We start from the raw sequence: 19158 nt of genomic DNA on the forward strand, positions 1-19158 counted from the left end.
GAAGATTTGACACGCTCCCTCTTCACTCTTTTCCGTGTGGTTGGAGTTTAAAATGCTTCTGTGTTGTCTCTTTCCGTTGGGAATTTCCTCTGGAGCTGGAGATTAATCATTATGCAAATATTAAAGAGTTTGAAAGTTCGAGAAAGGAAGGGAACTTGTTTAAGCAACCCTGTTGTGGTAGTTTAAGTGAAAGATAAACAGCTGTTGTGTTTTGACCTGCATTCCAATTCTACTGTGCAGTTTGTGTGATATGAAATGATGCTTAAGTCTTCTCTGAAATTTATGTGTACCTCTGCCAAAACCTGTGTTCCCGTAAGCCTCCAAATGTGTCGACCACCACCCTCCCTGTTTGCCCTCCCTCTCAGACTGAAAAGGCCATTCTGGGGGAAAAAAAAAAACCAGATTAAAACATTTCTCTCTCAGAATGTTAGTCTGACTGAGATGTTATTTAGATTTTTTAAATAGCCTACATGCCTGGGGTGTTCTGAAAGGAAATGCAGCACAGTCTCATGTTGCCTAATAAATAGGGCAAGTCATGCTCACTCAGGCACAGCCCAAAGGGAAAAACAAAGTCCTCACTCTTACCCTGAAGGTCAAAACTCTTTGGCTTCACTTGTCATATTCTCTCCTTCTATGCCCTCATGGATTTCTAAACAATAGGCTGCTAGTTAATAATTCTTTGTATTAAAACTTCCCTGCTTAAATCACTGTGTACTTTCTCCTGATCTGACCCATACTGATACCGCCCTTCCTAGACACAGAGTTCCCCAAGAGCAAAGGACATTGCTGCAGGGCTGGAGTGAGACAAGCAGGGAAGGCACACAGATTCGTTGAGTTATAGGGTCATTCGAGTGCAGGGTGGATGCCTGCGGGTGGGTGACTCCTTGAAGTCTATGTCCTTGGTCCCTTGTTTGCCTCCCCCGAGTCCAGACCCTGGTGTGGTGTTGTTGTTTTCTTTCTCTCTTCCTCCCCCACCCCCCAAAGTTTCGTTTAGTACATTCCAGAGATACTAGTTAGTACTTGTTATGGGCTGAATGTTGTGTCGCCCTGCAAAATCATACATTCAAGCTCTAATCTCCAATGCGTGAGTATTTTGGAAACAGGGCCTTTGGAGGTCATTAGGTTTAGGTGAGGTCATGAGGGTGGGGCTTTCATTTAGGGATTAGTGCCCTTTAAGAAGAGGAAGACAGAGATTTCTCTCTCTCTCTCTCTCTCTCTCTCTCTCTCTCTCTCTCTCTCTCCATGCATTCACTGAGGAAAGGCCATGTGAGCACACAGAGAGGCCAGGAAGTGGGTCTTCTCCAGGAACCAAATCTGTTGGCTCCTTGATCTTGGACTTCCCAGCCTCCACACTCAGAAAAATAAATGTCTGCTAGTATTTTGATATGGCAGTCCAAGCTAAAACAGTGCCTAATTAGCATTTAGTAAAAAGCTGAATTACCTTTTCTCTCTCAGAATCATTTCTGTAAATTCAGTTTAAGAAAAACAGTTAAGCCCAGCTGGTGTAGCTCAATGATTGAGTGTCAACCTATGAACCAGGAAGTCACAGTTTGGTTCCGGTCAGGGCACATGCCTGGGTTGCAGACTTGATCCCCAGTGTGGGGCAAGCAGAAGGCAGCCCATCAATGATTCTCTCTCATCATTGATGTTTTTATTTCTCTCTCCCTCTTCCTTCCTCTCTGGAATAAGTAAAAACATATATTAAAAAAGAAAACAGTTGAGTTTAAAAATAGGTAGGCATAGTGTTCAAAAGTCAGATTTTAAAGTCTTGTAGACCCATGTTCAATCCTAGCTTTATCACAACCCTGATCTAGTTACTCTCCATGCCTCGGTTTCTTTATAAAAGGGGGGGGGGGGACCTTTTTCTGCCAAGGGCCATTTAGATATTTATAACATCATTCATTGGCCATATAAAAGTATCAGCTTAAAAATTAGCCTGCTAATATTATGCCCAGATTTCAAGATCCCCAAAAGCCCACCAGGGAGCCAGCAAGTCCGATGCAAAAGCAAAGAGTCTTTATTCGAGCTAGCTCGGCTCCCCGACCACACTCACCGACGAAACGGCAAGCCAAGTGGCAGAGAGAGCGAACTCTGTGTGGAAAGAGGTTTTATGGGGGGTTGGAGTAAGGGGAGGAGAAAGGACTGTGGGCCCTGCCGATTGGCCAGACTCAAGTTACACAGGATGTGGTCATATCTATGGTGCACACTTTCCTTGATTGTCATTGGTTAGTTTAAAGAAGTCCTGGGTGTGGCTAGCAGAGGCTTAGGCTTCTGGGAAGAAGCTCCTTGCTGAGCACATGGCTGCCCCAAAATGGAGGATCCAGGGTAAGATGGAGGGCATAGCCCTTACCCTGGGGCAAGATGGAGGGCGTAGCCCTTGCCCTTTCACTATATTTGGTCAAACATTTAATTAACTCACCCCTAATGCCTGGGCAGGGCCAGACCAAATGATTTTGTGAACCTTATTCGGCCTGTGGGTCGGATGTTCCCCACCCCTGATCTATATAGTAGACACAATAATAATGTCTAGTTCATAAAACTGTGGAAAGGATTAAATAAGATAATACATATAAGGGGCTTAGTTCAATGCTCTCTAATATTAGCTTGTAGTGTTGATAGTAGGCTAAAATTACTCCCCATAAAATTAACCCCAAATTCCCCCTAGTCTGAGTCACAAAATGAGGAAATAAGAACCAAAAGCCAGTATGTCAGTAGTTAGTCTTTTGAAGGGATTTCTAAAATCAGAAAAGTTAAACATTGCTTCTCTTTGTCCCCAAAGCCAATGTAAACAATGTGTAGGAAGGAATGTAAAAAAGCACAGCAATGGCATCGATCTCCTTTCCCATGAGAGGAGACTGGATTGGAATAAATATTCAATCTGTTCTTTTTTGTTTCGACTTCAAAAACCTGTAACTTTGTTCAAATTCTATTCAGTGAGAATGTTTAGTGCCTCTTCCACATTCCGGGAATTACACTAATTAGTAAAGATTCAAGCAGCTGAAGGTCTTAAGGTATAGAGATAAGCATGTAAACAAAGCAAAGGTCATTCTGAGTGATGGTTGCTCCAATTGTGGTGGAGCTCACCAGGGCTCTGCAGGAAGGAAAGGGCGGGGACGAAGCAAGGTCAGAGAATCCTTCCCAGAGGTTATATCCCTCCTTCTGCTTGCCTCAGCTGGCTGCCCCGCCCATCGCTGCTCATAGTTCAGTGCCCTGTCCTCTGCCGCTCATAGCTCTCCGCTGCTAGTAGCTCGCACCCTGCCCTTCCCGCGGCCTGGAGAGCTGCTGCTCATTTGGTGTGACGGTGTGATGGCCACGGGCTTTTTATATAAGAGATTGCTATTGCACCTCGGAAGTAGAAAGGGAAAAACGGAAGGCATTACTTGAATTTTTTCAAGTGACTAGAGCAAGATGGTGTGTCTGAAGCTAACAGTGTATTTGATCGTTTGGAACTACTAATATTGACAGTGGAGCTACCATTCATGGAGTAGTTACTATATATGAGGTATTTTAATATGCCTTAATTAATTTTCAATTCAATCCTTCTAAAAACCCTTGGAGATAGGACTCATTATCAACATTTTACAGTTAAAGAAATTGAGACTTTCAGCCAGAATAGTGGGGCTGAAGCCGCCTTCCTCAACTCTGCTCTTGACCTGCTACTGTTAACTTTGTCCAATTTCTAGGAATCTGTGTTTTTGCTATTATACAAAAAACATGCAGGACCTATATAGAATATTTCTAAACCTAAGCAAACTTGACCTAAATTTCTTCATGAAACACTGGCTATTATAATAGGCCAGATTCAACCAGCTTTTATTCACAACTGAAAATTGCATTTTAACAGAAAAATAAATGTGCTACCCAAACCCAGTCAACTTATTATATCACATCTCTAAACCAGTTCTGCCAGTTTATTAATTGCAGCTATAAAGAATAACACAAGAAAATGTCCTTGGATTTTATACCATCCTTAGCCCAATAAGAAAGCTCCCAGCACAGAGCCGGACACAGATCAGGCAATCACCAAATATTGCTTCTGTCTTCCTTCCCTCCTTTGGTACAAACAATAGAAATAAAATAGGGAACTGGGCAAGCAGATCAGGAGAGAACTCCTATCCAAAGACAACAGGATAGAGAATTACAGGCTTATCACCCACAGCCATGGTTCATAGCCTTCTCCAAACCACCTCTTGAGAGATGCTGTTGCCAGTTACAGTTTCATCCAGGAACTGACCTTGGCCCAGAGCCTTCCATTCACTTGTCCAGAAACTCTGCATACCAGAGAGGTCATCCCAGCCAATAGATATACTCTCTATAGTCCCTTTAATGCAGCCGAGAGAGAGAACAGTCAACGGGCAATTGGAAACTATGGGACTAAGATGGGAAAAGTGGGCTGCATACTAGTCAAATGGGAGCCCTGGAACAGCTTTCTAAACAGCCCCAGGGAATGGCTTTCAGGTTGGAGGGAAGTGGGTATGTCTATCATGATGAATGGGCATAGGTTCTGGTGCTCCAAAAAAAAAGAATTTGAAAATACATTTCCTGACTTGGGTAGGAATAATAATGAGATGACGAGATGACTACCTGGTATATGCTGAGCACTCTGCCTGATACATAGGAAGTACTCAGTAAAGAAGAGCTGCTGCCCTGGCCAGTGTGGCTCAGTTGGTTGGAGTGTTGTCTTGTGCACTGAAGGGTCACGGGTTTGATTCCCAGGCAGGGCATATACTCAGTTTGCCAGTTCGATCCCCAGTCGGGGTGCATACGAAGGCAACTGATCAATGTTTCTTTCTCACATCAGCGTTTCTCTCTCTCTCTCTCTCCCTCTCCCTTCCTCTCTACAATCAATGAAAAAATATTCTCAGGTGATGTTTAAAAAAAAAAAAGAAGAAGAAGAGCTGCTGCTATTATTATCATTAAGATTTTGCTCTTTATAATTAAGACTAGTTTGTTAAGGATGTGATACAAGTGCAGCGTGTCCAGGTATGTAAGGGGTGGCAGAGGTGGGTATTGCGGTAGGCTGAAAATGGCCCTCCCAAAGATACCAAGTTCTAATCTCTGGAACTGGCAAGTATTACCTTATTTGGAAAAAAAAAACAAACCAGTTTGCAGATGAGATTAAGTTAAAGATCTTGAGATGGAGGAAATTATCCTGGATTTTTCTGGATGGACCATAAATGTAATTACAAGTGTCCTTTTAAGAGAGAGGAAGATTTCACAGAGGGGCGGGGGGCAATGTGAAGATAGAGCCGAGGGAAATTTGAAGATACTGGCCTTGAAGATTGAAGTAACGCAGCCACAAGCCAAGGAATGCCAGCAGCCACCAGTAGTTGGGAGATGCAAGGAACAGAGTCTCTCCTGGAGTCTCTGGAGGAAGCACAGTCCAGTTAACACCTTGAATTCAGCCCAGTGATACTGAGTTAGGAGTTCTGGCCTCCAGAACTGTGAGAGAGTAAATTTCAATTGTTTTAAGCCACCAAGTTTGTGGGATAGCAGCCATAGGAAACAATACAGTTACTAAGTGGCTTTTCATCCTATCCAAGATTGATCAGTGAACTGTTGTCCATCATGAGTCCTAGCTAATGAGTATTTATTAGATTGTGCAGTTCCAAAGGTATAGACCACACATGCTGATAACCCAGTTCTCGGGGGCGGGGGAGCGGGGGGTGGGGGTGTAATTAAAAAGCCCTGATTTTCTGCAGATGCCAATTCCTGTGATATCAATACTCCCACTGTGGCCCAATTTCGAAGGTTTACCATCTGACTCACACAGTTCCTCAGTATTTAACAATCAGCTCTCATGGGAGCCAACTTCAGCACATCCCTATAGAGGTGCTCTAAACCACGGGTAAAATTACTCTCAAACTGTATTGAGCATAACTTTATTTCTCCTTGAAAATTCTGAAGAGGACTTTATGGTATTGTAGTTCCCGAGAGTCAGCATGGGGAACATTAATTACTGTTGCACTGTGAGTGTGCAGAATTGCCAATCAACAGCATTGTGGTGGGTGGCTTCCCACCCTGCAGGGCTGCGAAGGAAAAGGCAGAACAGAATGTCCAATCTTCGTTAGTTGTATGCTTTTATTCCTTAGGGAGCTCTGGAAGGAATCCAGCAGAGACTACCGCCTTCCTTAGGTAAACTCACTGCGGTATAAATAGTAATAGCAGTGACAGAAATCATCGTCATTTTCTTCCAGTGGAATAAGGCTTTATAGTTTTCAAAGGGAATTGGACTTTCACCTTGAGGAAAATAGAATAGAGGCTTTATCTCCAGAAACAAATGGAGTGTGTAAAATTCAGTCTCTCTGACCAGCCCCACGCTGCTGACTTCTGAACGGCATTCCCATGGTATATATCCGGGGCTTGGGAAATTTTCCTAGTTCCCGGGAAGAAAGTTAACTAAAACATATGACATCTCTGGCAAGAACCACAATTTCACACAAAAACTTCTTGCAATAACTTCCCCTGCATATTGCTTCCCCCCGTGGAATCACTGTCTCCAGGGAAAGCTGGGGTCTGAAATGACAACTCTGTTTAACGAAAGTGAGAGCTGAAGGCTAAATCCAACAGCCCTTTATTCCTTCAGGACAAGCCTTCATCTTAAGATCCCTCTTCATGGATAAGATAAACTCTTCCAGATTCTTTTTCTTTTTGTTTTTAGACAGGAAAGCATTTTATAACTCAAGGGGAAAAAATAAATACAGTTACTACTCCTACAACACAACGGTGTTTCCTGTAGACAAAATATTATAGACTGTTTGTATTGTAGAGTATTTATTTATGAAATTGGAGGTGGGGGTGGTCGCTGGAGAGGGGCCTGGCAGAGATTGGTGGTTCTGTGTTTTATGCCTGGATTAGATTGGTTATGGGAATCAATGTTCTCCAAGTTGAAATGTGCTATATATACCATAATTTGGTAAATATATATGACATATATTTCTGGAAGTAAAAGCAAGACAGTTATCAGCCACCCTTGCTGGTAGAGGAAAGTAAAAGCATGTCCACATTAAAGAACGAGGTCCCCACTTGTGTTTCAAGTTGGTCGTGGCGCCTGCCCTTCCTGCCACCATATGTACAAGTGCCAGGATCTGAACCACAGGCGGCCGATGCTGCCCTTCAGGGATGGCCTACACAGAACAGATTGTCAGAACACATCTGTTGGTCATCACAGTGATGAGATGGTATTAAAATATTGGACAAACATCTACTGGAGGCAACCTCTTCACTACCTATAGGAAGGGAGAGTCAGAGCTAGGAGTGAAGGACTAGATTTATGAAGCTTCAGGCCCTTCAGCAGCACTGAAGAGTGACAGGGAAGACAGTTCAAGTCCTCTAATTGTCCCATAGGCTTTGTGGTATAAAGATGGATAATTTGCTGTGAGCTTGAAATAGTAAAACCAATAACCATTCTTAATTTTGCTACTGTATTGATTATTTTGCTTGTGAAATTACCTACACTTTGCAGAGAATTCTGAGTGACCCATTGCAGTGTATATTTTCATGAGCCCAAAAGTTACTTCCTTCCCTCTACTACAATTATGAGAACAAAAATGTCTGCTTGTAAATTTTAACTAGCACTTTCACACAACTGAGTGTGTTCGAAATCCTCTAAAAAGATTCTAATATTCAGATGTCAAATAGACAAAGAACTAAAAAGAAGACAGAGACAGAATGGAGACATAATCTACAAATAATCCAGTAATGCCATCTCTTAAATTAGAACATTTAACTCCAACTATTACTTCAAGAATTTCATGTTCTTGCTCTTGAATAAAATTAGTAACAAAAAATGAGATGATAAAAAGATAATAGGAAAAAAAAAGATCTGAATAATGATTTTTAATACCCCCAATTCATGAAAAGTGAGGGGAACATGGGTTTTGGATTAAGATATAAACAGATGATTTAATCCTGATCGTCCACTTACAAGCTGTATAATAACCTTGGATAATTTATTTAATTTCTTTGAGCCTTGTCTCCCCATTTTTTAAATGGGATAATTATCTGATGCATAATATTTTTGAGAAGATACACAACGGAAGCACAATAATTCAAATTATCATCCAACACACACGATGGGCCATGTGGTTTCCTTTGAGGCTCTGAGTGGCTATGGATTTCTGCAGCTGATGTAAGCCAGGGGATGTGCCTGTTCTGAGAGGCTGAAAGGCTCTCCCCTCCTGTTCTTTATTTGTACACGTTTGTCACCAACACAGGAGTCACCTGGCGGCAGGTAAGCCTTCACTAACACGGTTTGCATCACTCACATTCTAACTGGATAGAGGAAACCCCAGAATTCTTGTGCTGCCCCTCAGCAAGGATTCAACCCCAAGGAAGATAAGGGCGGGGGGAGGGGTGCGGTATTATGGCAGCAAAAGGCCTTGCAGCTAACACTATACGTTCTTTTGGTAACTTAGGTTCACATGCTATCTGTCTTGTCCTGAGAGTCAGAATAGCACAGTGATAAGGAGAACGGGTTTTGAAGTCAAACAAATCTATTTTCAAAGCCTGGCCCTGCCATATGCCACTTCTAAGCAACAATTTCCTAAACTGTAGATGATGATCATAATTTATTGTACCTATCTCATGGGTCATTAGAAGAATTAATACATTAAGGCAACATATCTTGAGTATAGTGAGTGCTGTCTCCACACCCAGACAGCACCCAAGCCTTTACTAAAGGCTTTGTGTATAATTTAACTAACTCATTTCTCACTTCAACTCTGTGAAGTAGTATTATCCCCATTTTATAGATACAGAAACTGAAGCACAGCTTTCATTGCTTGCCCAAGGACCCAGAACTTGGGTCTATGTCCATGTTGTTAATGACTATGAAACCTAAGAAGAATAAATTAATTAATGCATGTACAATTTCTTAGCATGGGTGTCTGTCACTTAGAAACCAGTCCATATGTGGTAGCTCGTGTAGTATATGTAGCTATTGTGCATCTGAGCTTTCTTTGTGAATTCCTGCTTGGGTTACCACCTAAACCTCTGTTGGGTATGGTCACAGCATTTGTAGTCTGGCTTACCCATAGATAAACTCACAATGCAGATTTTGGGGGTCCGTTCTGGCTGAATTCTCTAAAGTCACTGGAAATGTCAGTGGACAGCTGGGTGGATTGGCCAACAGGATCGGCAGTAATTGTAATTCATGCTCTGGGTAATTTAGCATTGATCTCACCAAACCATTGAGAAATCTGTTTTACTAGCAACTAACTTCAGAACTGGTGAATCTTGGCAAAAATGTGGTCATCATTTGGGTTAATAAATTTTTCTATGTGATAACAATCTATGTGAGTTATAAAGTTGGTTACATAATTTGAAAGGAAATTCTTTTATGTTAATGGTATGTGGGAGCAGGAGGAGAGTGAGGAGAAAGGAGAGTTAGAGGGTTAATGGTATAATTCTGTAAATATCTCAAGTGAGGAAAGAAAAACCAGATGTCAGAAAAAGAAAATATTAAGGAAAATGCAATTGCATTCTTATTGGATATGTTTTTAATCATCATTTAACCCATGTGTTGTAGCTTTTCTGAAAAGGCAAGTATCAAAAGGATCATAAAGTTATTCCACTCTGCATCAACTGTGTTTTGTAGAGGGGAGGAATAAGAGTTCTCTGGTACTACCACCAGATGGGCTGGGATTTTTTAAAAAAGTTTTTGTATTTATTGATTTATTTTAGACAGAGAGGAAGAGAGGGAGAGGGAGAAGGAGAGGAAGAGGGAGAGGAAGAGGGAGAGGAAGAGGGAGAGAGAGAGAGAGAGAGAGAGAGAGAGAGAGAGAGAGATGTGGTTCCACTTATATATGCATTCACTAGAGGCCTGGTGCATGAAATTCACGCACGGGGGTGGGGGGTGTCCCTCAGCCCGGCCTGCACCCTCTCCAATCTGGGACTCCTCGGGGGGATGTCCGACTGCCAGTTTAGGCCCGATCCCTCTCACAATCTGGGACTGCTGGCTCCTAACCGCTCACCTGCCTGCCAGCCTAATCACCCCCTAACCACTCCCCTGAAAGCCTGATTGATGTCTAACTGCTCCCCTGCCAGCCTGATCACCCCCAACTGCCCTCCCCTGCCGACCTGATCACCCACAACTGCCCTCCCCTGCCAGCCTGATCGCCCACAACTGCCCTCTCTTGCTGCAACCTGCCTCCTCCGCTGGGACTTGCCTCCTCTGCGCACCAGGACCAGCCTCCTCCGTGCTGCACAGAGCCATGGGACCCCCAGGCCTCACCACGTAGAGCGGCCACCGGCCCCGCCTCCACTGTGCATGCAGCCATCTTGTGACGACATGAGGACGTGATGCCACCTAGGCTATTATTAGTATACATTGGTTGATTCTTGTATGAGCCCTGATGGGGATCAAACTGGCAACATTTTGGTGCCTGGGATGATGCCCAACCAACTGACCCACACTGGCCGGGGCTGTTATCATCTTTGACTGGATTCTCTGTGAATAAATTTCTGTGACCTAAATAAGGAAGCTTATTCAAGGTATTATCCAGATCAGTGGTTCTCAACCTTCTGGCCCTTTAAATACAGTTCTTCATGTTGTGACCCAACCATAAAATTATTTTTGTTGCTATTTCATAACTGTAATGTTGCTGCTGTTATGAGTCATAATGTAAATATATGATATGCAGAATGGTCTTAGGCAACCCCTGTGAAAGGGTCGTTCGACCGCCAAAGGGGTCGCGACCCACAGGTTGAGAACCACTGATCCAGATGTTTCTTAAAGGGATTTTTTCCATCCAAATTATATGCATCAATATTGTTTACTTGACTGGAAAAAAATTCTAGAATGAGGAAATGACTAGACAAAATTAGTTGAGTAAATTATCTGATCAGTTCAGAAATAAATAAATAAATAAATAAATAAATAAATAAATAAATAAAAAGGTTCAAAGTCTTTTCACACCCTGTCTATGGGTTCAGTTTATTGCTACAACCCTCTCATTTGTTTTAGCAAAGAAGACATGGCCATTCCATTTCCCAGTTTTTCCCAGGAACTAGAACTATATTTTGAAGTATCAACAATTGGCTTTAGAAAATCACTTTTGTACAAATGGAGCTCATATACAGCTAGTTATTCAAATATCCAGTGACAGCATAACAAAAATGTAGGCCCTTTATTTAAATGCTGCAGTTTACTCTTCCCTAAAAGTCGTCACACACACTTGGAAACTGCTCTCTTTCATTCATTTAAAATAGCATCTAACATCAAGACAGTAATTTATTAAGAAATAACTTACTGATCTGAAAGTGCTGATGTGATTTCAAAATGTATTTAGGATGAAGCCAACTCAATGAGGCCTACATGCATAGATTTGGGAAATAAGGAGCTTGTCACAGGCTTTTCATAGACACCTCAAAATGGCAAATGAAGATAAACTGCAGAAATCAGGACTAGTGTTGTAATCAGAAAGGAACCTTCCCACAGACCGAAACAAACCTGAAAAACAAATGAATGGAATATTAAACAATAAAGTCTGAGTAATATTACTTGTTCCCCTATGATTAAAGCCGTGAGTCAAAATGTAAACATGTACTCGTTATGTTGGACCTCACTGGTTCATACATTTCTGGTCAACCACAGCTGCCTCACATTGACTGTTGAAAGGTGTCTGGAGGAAATGAAAGTAGCTGCCACCTTCTTTGATGCATGTGATATATTACTCATACTAAGCAATTCATGTGATAAGAGTAAGCATTCTTACAATGTTCTAATGACTTTTCTACATTCTGAAAAATATATGTATAATATATAATCCCCCCCCCCTTTTTTTTTTCACTTAACCACAAAATATTCAAGAATTTTCCATTACTGCATTTGCTTAATTTTAAGGTCTGAATTTTTATTTTAGTTTCGTTTTTAGTTTTTAAGTTATATTTAAGTCTCTAATAATCTAACTGGATTTTAGTTTTATGTATGGAATGAGGTAAGGAAGCTAACTTCTTTTTTCCCATATGGAAAGTTATCTATCTTATCACCCTTTTTAAAAAGTTCAACTTTTCCCCTTAATATCTCCTCTTCCACATAAGAGTCACATATGCTTACATATATTTCTGAGATCTCTGTTCTATTCCATTAGTCTGAGTTAATGCCAAATTATCACTTTTTTTTTGTCTAAGCTATTTTAAATTATTCTTCCTTCTGTGAAGAGTCTATTTTTTTTCACATTTTCTAACTTGTTACTGCTCATATGCATCAATTTTTGCATGTTAATCTTATATTCAGAAATCTTAACACACTCTCTAATTAGTTTTGTCTGTAGACTCTCTTGGATTGTCTGTGAAGATAATGTACATTTTTAACAAATTCCAATTTATTGTCTTTCTTTCCAATATTTATATATCTTTGTGGTGTGTGTGTGTTTTGCTGCATTGGTGAGGACATTGGCATAGTTTTTAAAATTTTATTGAAAAAATTGTAAATTTTCTTAAATTAAAATCTGAATTTTTAGATACCTTACTTTTCCTGAGATAGCAGCTTTACTAATGCACTACTTCAAACATACAGTCAGGAGCTCCCTCAAATATATACCAAGAAGCACATGGTATAAATGAGTCTAAGTATGGAATCAGCTAGTAATCGTAAAGCTAATGTTTATTCAGTACTTACTATTTGCCAAACATTGTGCTAAGCACTTTAGAAGAATTCTTTTATTTAATCAGCAATCATAATGAGACAAAATGCCAGTATCCCAGATTATAAGAATAAAGGGTTTTGGAAATCCTAGTGGTTGATTAAGAATTAAATCCCTAAGTGAGAATAGAAGGTATTATAGAGGTGATTTCTTGACAATGTGTAAAATTAAAGTTTTCCTAACATTAACTGTCTACTGGTACATACTAGTTAGCCATTGCAAGTGTTTACAGTCAAATTCCAAGTGATTTTTCTGCTTTCTTAGTCATTCTTATCAGCTTTTATATGAAACTTCTTTTTGCAGGTCCAATTGAAGACAAAAAAGATCAAACCACCTTTTCCATACTTTAAGTTAATTCTCACTAAAGTATCCTGTCATCAGAAAACCAGTTTAAGTCCCAAGGGTTTTCTATGATTTGGACCTTTCATTGGTTCCTCAGAGTATAACTACCACACCCTGGAGATGCAAATAGGACGTGAACTCCACCCTCAAACAACATGCAGCTGATTAAAAGGGACATATAAATAAGCCACAGCAAATATAATGTGCAATATATCACATGATAGAGGTAGGTAGAATGGAGGCCCAAAGGAGGAAGTAGTCCATTTTCACAGAATAAAAAAAGGAAAGTTCTAGATAGCTTCATAGTAGCATTGACACAAAGGGTAGTATCTCAAAGGTAGATGAATATCTGTGGCTTTCAATGGTTGCTCAGTTTATTTGTATGTTCAATCTACTTTTTTTCAAAAGATGAATGATTTAAAAAAATGCATAGGATTCTATATCTAATTCACCTACTATTCCATACTATTTCATTTCCTATTCCTCACATTCTGTTTCTCCCAGCACTTATCTTGACCTCATTTTTTCCTAAGTAATCAGATTGTTTCACCATCAACATGAAAATTCTGTCCAAAATACTTATGATGCAACTCAGTGATGCCATACCTAGGTATATATCTCTCATGAGGAGACATATACAAAAATGTTTATTCCTGCATTGTTTGTAAGAGAAAAAGAATGGAAACAATTTAAAGATCCATCAATAAGAGAATGGATAAATCATGGTCTTTTTATACAATAGGACACCATAAAGCAGTTTAAATAAACTAGAAGATGTGTATCAACACATGTCAAGTGAGAACTTGAGAAGAAAGTATAGAATGTATTCATTTAATACAGATGGAAAACATGCAAATTAACACTATGTGCTGTTTACGGATACATGTATAGTATAAGTATAAAAAGTGCACAGAATTTAAAACTTGAAATTTAGGATAGGTTTTACCTCTGAGGATAGCAGGGAAGGAAAGAGAGAGGTTGGTTACAGGGATTTTAACTACATGTGTAAGATTTTAACTTGGGAGGAAGGGAGAGAAGAGAAAGGAAGGGTTGTTGGCACCTCCATGAGACTCTTGAAATTCAGAGAGGTCCTTTTAACTCCAAAAAAGGCCAAATAATAAATTGGACCTTGCCTGAAAGTATATCCCAAGGTCACAGGCTATGGCAGCCAAATCATTCCTGAGCCTCCACACTCTGATGTATCAAGAATTCAACATAATATTCCAGGTAACAATTGACCTACCTGTCAAAGCCAATTGATTTTGTTTTGTATCAGCTACTCACAGGTTTCATCTTTATGTCAGGTTGTACCTATTCCCAATGGATGCCTGTGGATTCCCCAAATCCTCCAGGTCCTCCCTTCTATGACAAGTTCTTTCCCACCCTTGGGCTTCTGCACAGCTGGTTCTGGACCAGAATGCCCTCTTCACAAGCCTAACTTGTCTGATATTAGGTCTCAGCTGAAGGTCTTCCTTGACCACCCTCCCTACAGTTTCGTGCCTCTTGGTTTCCCCATCTCTGACCTTGGTTTTCCTTCACAACATTCATTACAGACTGTACCAGTTGATCTTTCTGAAACCTTGTTAGGTTTAGGTTTAGTCTTGTCAGTCTCCCCATAAGAATTAGAATTCCTTGAGGGCAGGGGCCCTCACTGGATCACCAGCATGTCGCATGCTGGACTTTAGGGGGTTGTCAATGAATATTGATTAAACGAGTGAATGGATCTCTGGCTTCCCTGATCCAGACCTAGCTCATTTATAAGATGCCAATTTGCGTTGGCCTCTCTACTTTGCTTTCTGTCCTAACCAGCCACCAACCTTCTCCTGCCCTGTATCCTGTTTCACCCTCACCCCTGCCTGGCTCAGCCCTTCCAGCCTGCTCTCTCCCCTCAGGTTACACAATGAACAAAGTGTTTGTCTTGGAGCTGTTTCTCTTGCTGCCTCAGTGATCAGCTAAAGCTGTTAACCTCAGCTGCCCTTTGCTGCCTCTACTTGTAAAAAAAACAAGAAGAAAAAAACCACACCAAAAAACAACAACAAAAAAAAGCCCAAACCACAGCTGCCTTGGGATCCTCACAGCTACTCTTGAGAACGGCTGGCTATAATGATCAAATTTATAGAAGGCACACAAGTTGACAGGGCAGCTAATGCAATGGTGAGTCAATATCACAATGATCTTCACAGGCTGGCTGGTCAGTCACACCTCTGGAACATTATTTTCAACCTGGGTTCCCACCTTAAGGGCTCCCCCTTAAATATGGAAAACTTAAAGTACGTCCAGAAGAGGGTGATACGTTTGTGAATTGTTGGACTAGGAATGGGACTGAACACAGACTCTGGAGCCAGACGAAGTGTGAATCCTGGCTCTACCACTCACTGTGTGGTATTTGATAACCTAATTAAACTTGTGACTTGGTTTCCTGACGGGAAAATGGGTTAATAATAGTGCCCATCTCAGAGGGCATTGCGAGGGCTAAATGAGTTGATTGACACATGCAAAGCACGTTATATAGTACTAAATATATATTAAGTGTCCGATGAGTGTCAGATAATATATGGAGAAGGATTAAGAAATCGGTACAGTATCTGATTCATTATTCTTCAAGTCTATGTAGAGCAGTGGTTCTCAACCTTGGCTGCACATTAGAATCACCTGGGAATCTTTTTAAAATCCTGATTTCTGCGCCTCATCCTCCGGAAATTCTGTTTCTTTGTTATGGGGTGAGGCCACCACATTCCCAGGCTGGCTGTTTGCAGGCTGGGAATCTGACTCCTTACCTCTCTGGCCTCTGAAAAGAAGAACTTCCCAAGAGGCAGAATCCCACCTTGAGCAGCTAACCATGCCCTGCACTGCTGTCCAATGGAATGTCCTCACCCTGGGCCCGCTCCATCCACCGGGAGGAGTAGAAGGAAGCAGCCATGGGAGGAGAAGAGAACTTCAGATTGCCTGGAGGCCCTCACGCCCAAGCAGCCAGAGAAAGGATGTGTTTGAGTCCCCACTGTGCCCCTGGAATCCAGCCAATTCAAAATGGCCCAGAATGTCTACCAATGAAAACCTAGTTTCCACCTTATGAAAGACTGTGAAACAAAAAAGTTGCTAATGGACTGAAGACATATGCCAAGGAAATGTGGGAGAGATAGATTCTTGTTTGACTCTACTTTTGAGAGCAAAAGATAGCTTATTTTGAGGGGTCACATTAAGAGAGTTTCTGGATGTAATGGGAATGCTGTGGAAAAAGGTAAGACCATTAGAAAGGAAAACAGGTTCATCAAGATGAAGGGAATATGTTGTCATGTACATATTTTTAAAGATCATTTTCTGCCCAGCCTGCATGGCTCAGTGGTTGAGCATTGACCTATGAAGCAGGAGGTCATGGTTTGATTCCAGGTCAGGGCATATGCCCAGGTTGTGGGCTGGATCCCCAGTAGGGGAGTATGCAGGAGGCAGCCAATCAATGATTCTCTCTCATCATTGATGTTTCTTTTTCTCTCTCTCCCTCTCCCTTCCTTTCTGAAATTAATAATATATATATATATATATATTTTTTTTTAAAGATCATTTTCTGTGCAATTGGTTTCCTAACTAGAGTATAAGATACTATGTGGCAGGGGCCATAACTTTTTCTTTCAGTTTCCTCAAATAGAATCTAATAAACCGCAGTGCATGCACAGTGCTCCATAAAGGCATTGCAGGATTTGCTAATCTCACCAGGACTTAAACCAATTTGACAGCAGATGATTAATAGCATTAATATGAAGAAAGTGTATGGCACTAAGAGACCAGAATCTGCCACAATCCTTGTCTTTCTCTATTGACCAGGCATGTAACAGGAAGGCAGCAAGCGAGAATTGTTAGGGAAAAGTGTAAACAGATAAGGATCGAACTCTAATTTGCTTTGTGGGTCCTGCTCTTAAGTTATTTAGCCTTTACTAGGGTTTTAATTTCCTCGTCTGAAATGAAGACAGTAGTTATCAAAGCAAATGACATGATGGGGATGGGCATCCAAGAGACAACAGGGCAGAGATGCATTTCTGTTGTATTTCCTGGAGACTCCTAGTCTCATATTGGCAGTCACAGGCTTCCCAGGTTGTCCCACATAAGGAATTTATCCTTAATTACCTACTTCATTTTCTTCATTTGAAAATGAAAAAAAAAAAAAAAAAATGAAGGTGGTCCATGAGGCCTGACTGAATATTTGGAAAAGATTCTGAATCCATCAAGGTTCACAGTCAAATCACCCTCCATTACAACTCTTAACCAGCATTTAAATATAGATGGAATTACATAGAACTTCAGGCGTGGAGGGATTGTGAGGAGCCAAATCCTGGCTTTAGGATGTGAAGGGATTAGTAGAGGGGGTGAGATTTGGAACCAGCCTGGAGGGGCTGTCCAAATGTATGTATGACATCCAAGCAGCAAAGATCCCTCTTTGCCAGGCAAGGGAATGGATAGGTAGTAGGGAAAAGAATGGAATAAGAGCTGCCGTGATTCACTATACCCTAGAGAGGTGGTTCTCAGCCTTCCTAATGCCGTGACCCTTTAATACAGTTCCTCATGTTGTGGTGACCCCCAACCATAAAATTATTTTCGTTGCTACTTCATAACTGTAATTTTGCTACTGTTATGAATCATAACGTAAATATCTGATATGCAGGATGTATTTTCATTGTTACAAATTGAACTTAATTAAAGCATAGGGATTATTCACAAAAGCAATATGTAATTATATATGTGTTTTCCGATGGTCTTAGGCGACCCCTGTGAAAGGGTCATTCGACCCTCAAAGGGATCGCGACCCCTAGACAGACCCACACACAGTCACCAAATGTTTTAGTCCATTCTACAACAGAATACCATAGATGGGGTGGATTACAAACAACAGAAATCTATTTCTCACAGTTCTGATGGTTGGGAAGTCCAAGATCAAGGTGGCAGCACACTCCATGCCTGTTGAGAGCCCACTACCTGGTTCATAAATGGCAGTCTTCTTGCTGTGTCTTCACATGGCAAAGGGGCAAGAGAGCTCTCTGGAGTCTCCTATAAGGGCTCCTTGATGATGTAGTCATGACAGTTCCACCCTCATGACCTAATCACCTTCCAAAGGCCCCACCTCTAAAGACTAGCACACTGGGAATTAGGTTTCAACATATGAATTTGGGGGACACAAACATTCAGTCTATTGCATCATACTTGAAAGAGTAAAAGAGGTTCATTTTCTTGCAAGACTCCTCACTACTAAACCAAGGGTCAAGAACAAAAAGTAAATACAGTACTTATTGTTTCAAGACTACATTGTGGCTGAATGTTGGCTGAAATTCAGGCTGCTGTTTCAGTGTCAGAATGGTAGCAAGAAAATGTGGTGCCAAATGTGAAAGCTTATTATATCAGAAGTGGGGAAGGAAGCAAAGAATTCATAGGCATATATGTAACACATATGCCCCCAAATCTTCAGTTATCTCAAGATGAATATGTTCACTGAAAGCAGTGGTTTATGTGGGCTACACCATATTTGGGGGCTATGTTAAGTAACAGAGTGAAGAGGAAGAGAAAGGAAATAGAATCTTAACAAGAAGGAAATGAGCCAAGCAAAGGGAAAGAATCTCTAGAATACCTCTGAAGTAAATCTATGTAGAAATCTTAAAGCCACCCAGCCAGAGTGACTCAGTGGTTGAGCATCAACCTATGAACCAGAAGGTCACGGTTCAAATCCTGGTCAGGGCACATACCCAGGTTGCAGGCTCCATCCCCAGCGTGGGACTTGGAAGTATTCCTTAAGAAGGTTGCAGCCGATCAATGATTCTCTCTCATCATTGATGTTTCTATTTCTCTCTCCCTCTCCTTTCCTCTCTGAAGTCAATAAAAATACACTAAAAAGAAAAAAAGAAAAGAAACCTTAAAGTCCCTTAACCCTTTGGGTAGGAGAACTATTAATCTAGGCTCTACTTGGTTTATCATTTACATTTCTGAACCATGCGTTGTTGTATTTTATGTTTTGACTAGTGGCCCAGTGCACGAAATTCATGCATGGAGGGGGGTTCCCTCAACCCAGGCTGCATGCCTAAACCAGCAGTCGAACATCCCTCTCTCAATCTGGGACTGCTGGCTCCTAACCGCTCATCTGCCTGCCTGCCTGATTGCCCCTAACCTCTCTGCCTGCTTGCCGGATAGC

Source organism: Myotis nattereri (genome assembly GCF_964212035.1).
Source record: "Myotis nattereri genome assembly, chromosome: 10".
NCBI lineage: Eukaryota > Metazoa > Chordata > Mammalia > Chiroptera > Vespertilionidae > Myotis > Myotis nattereri.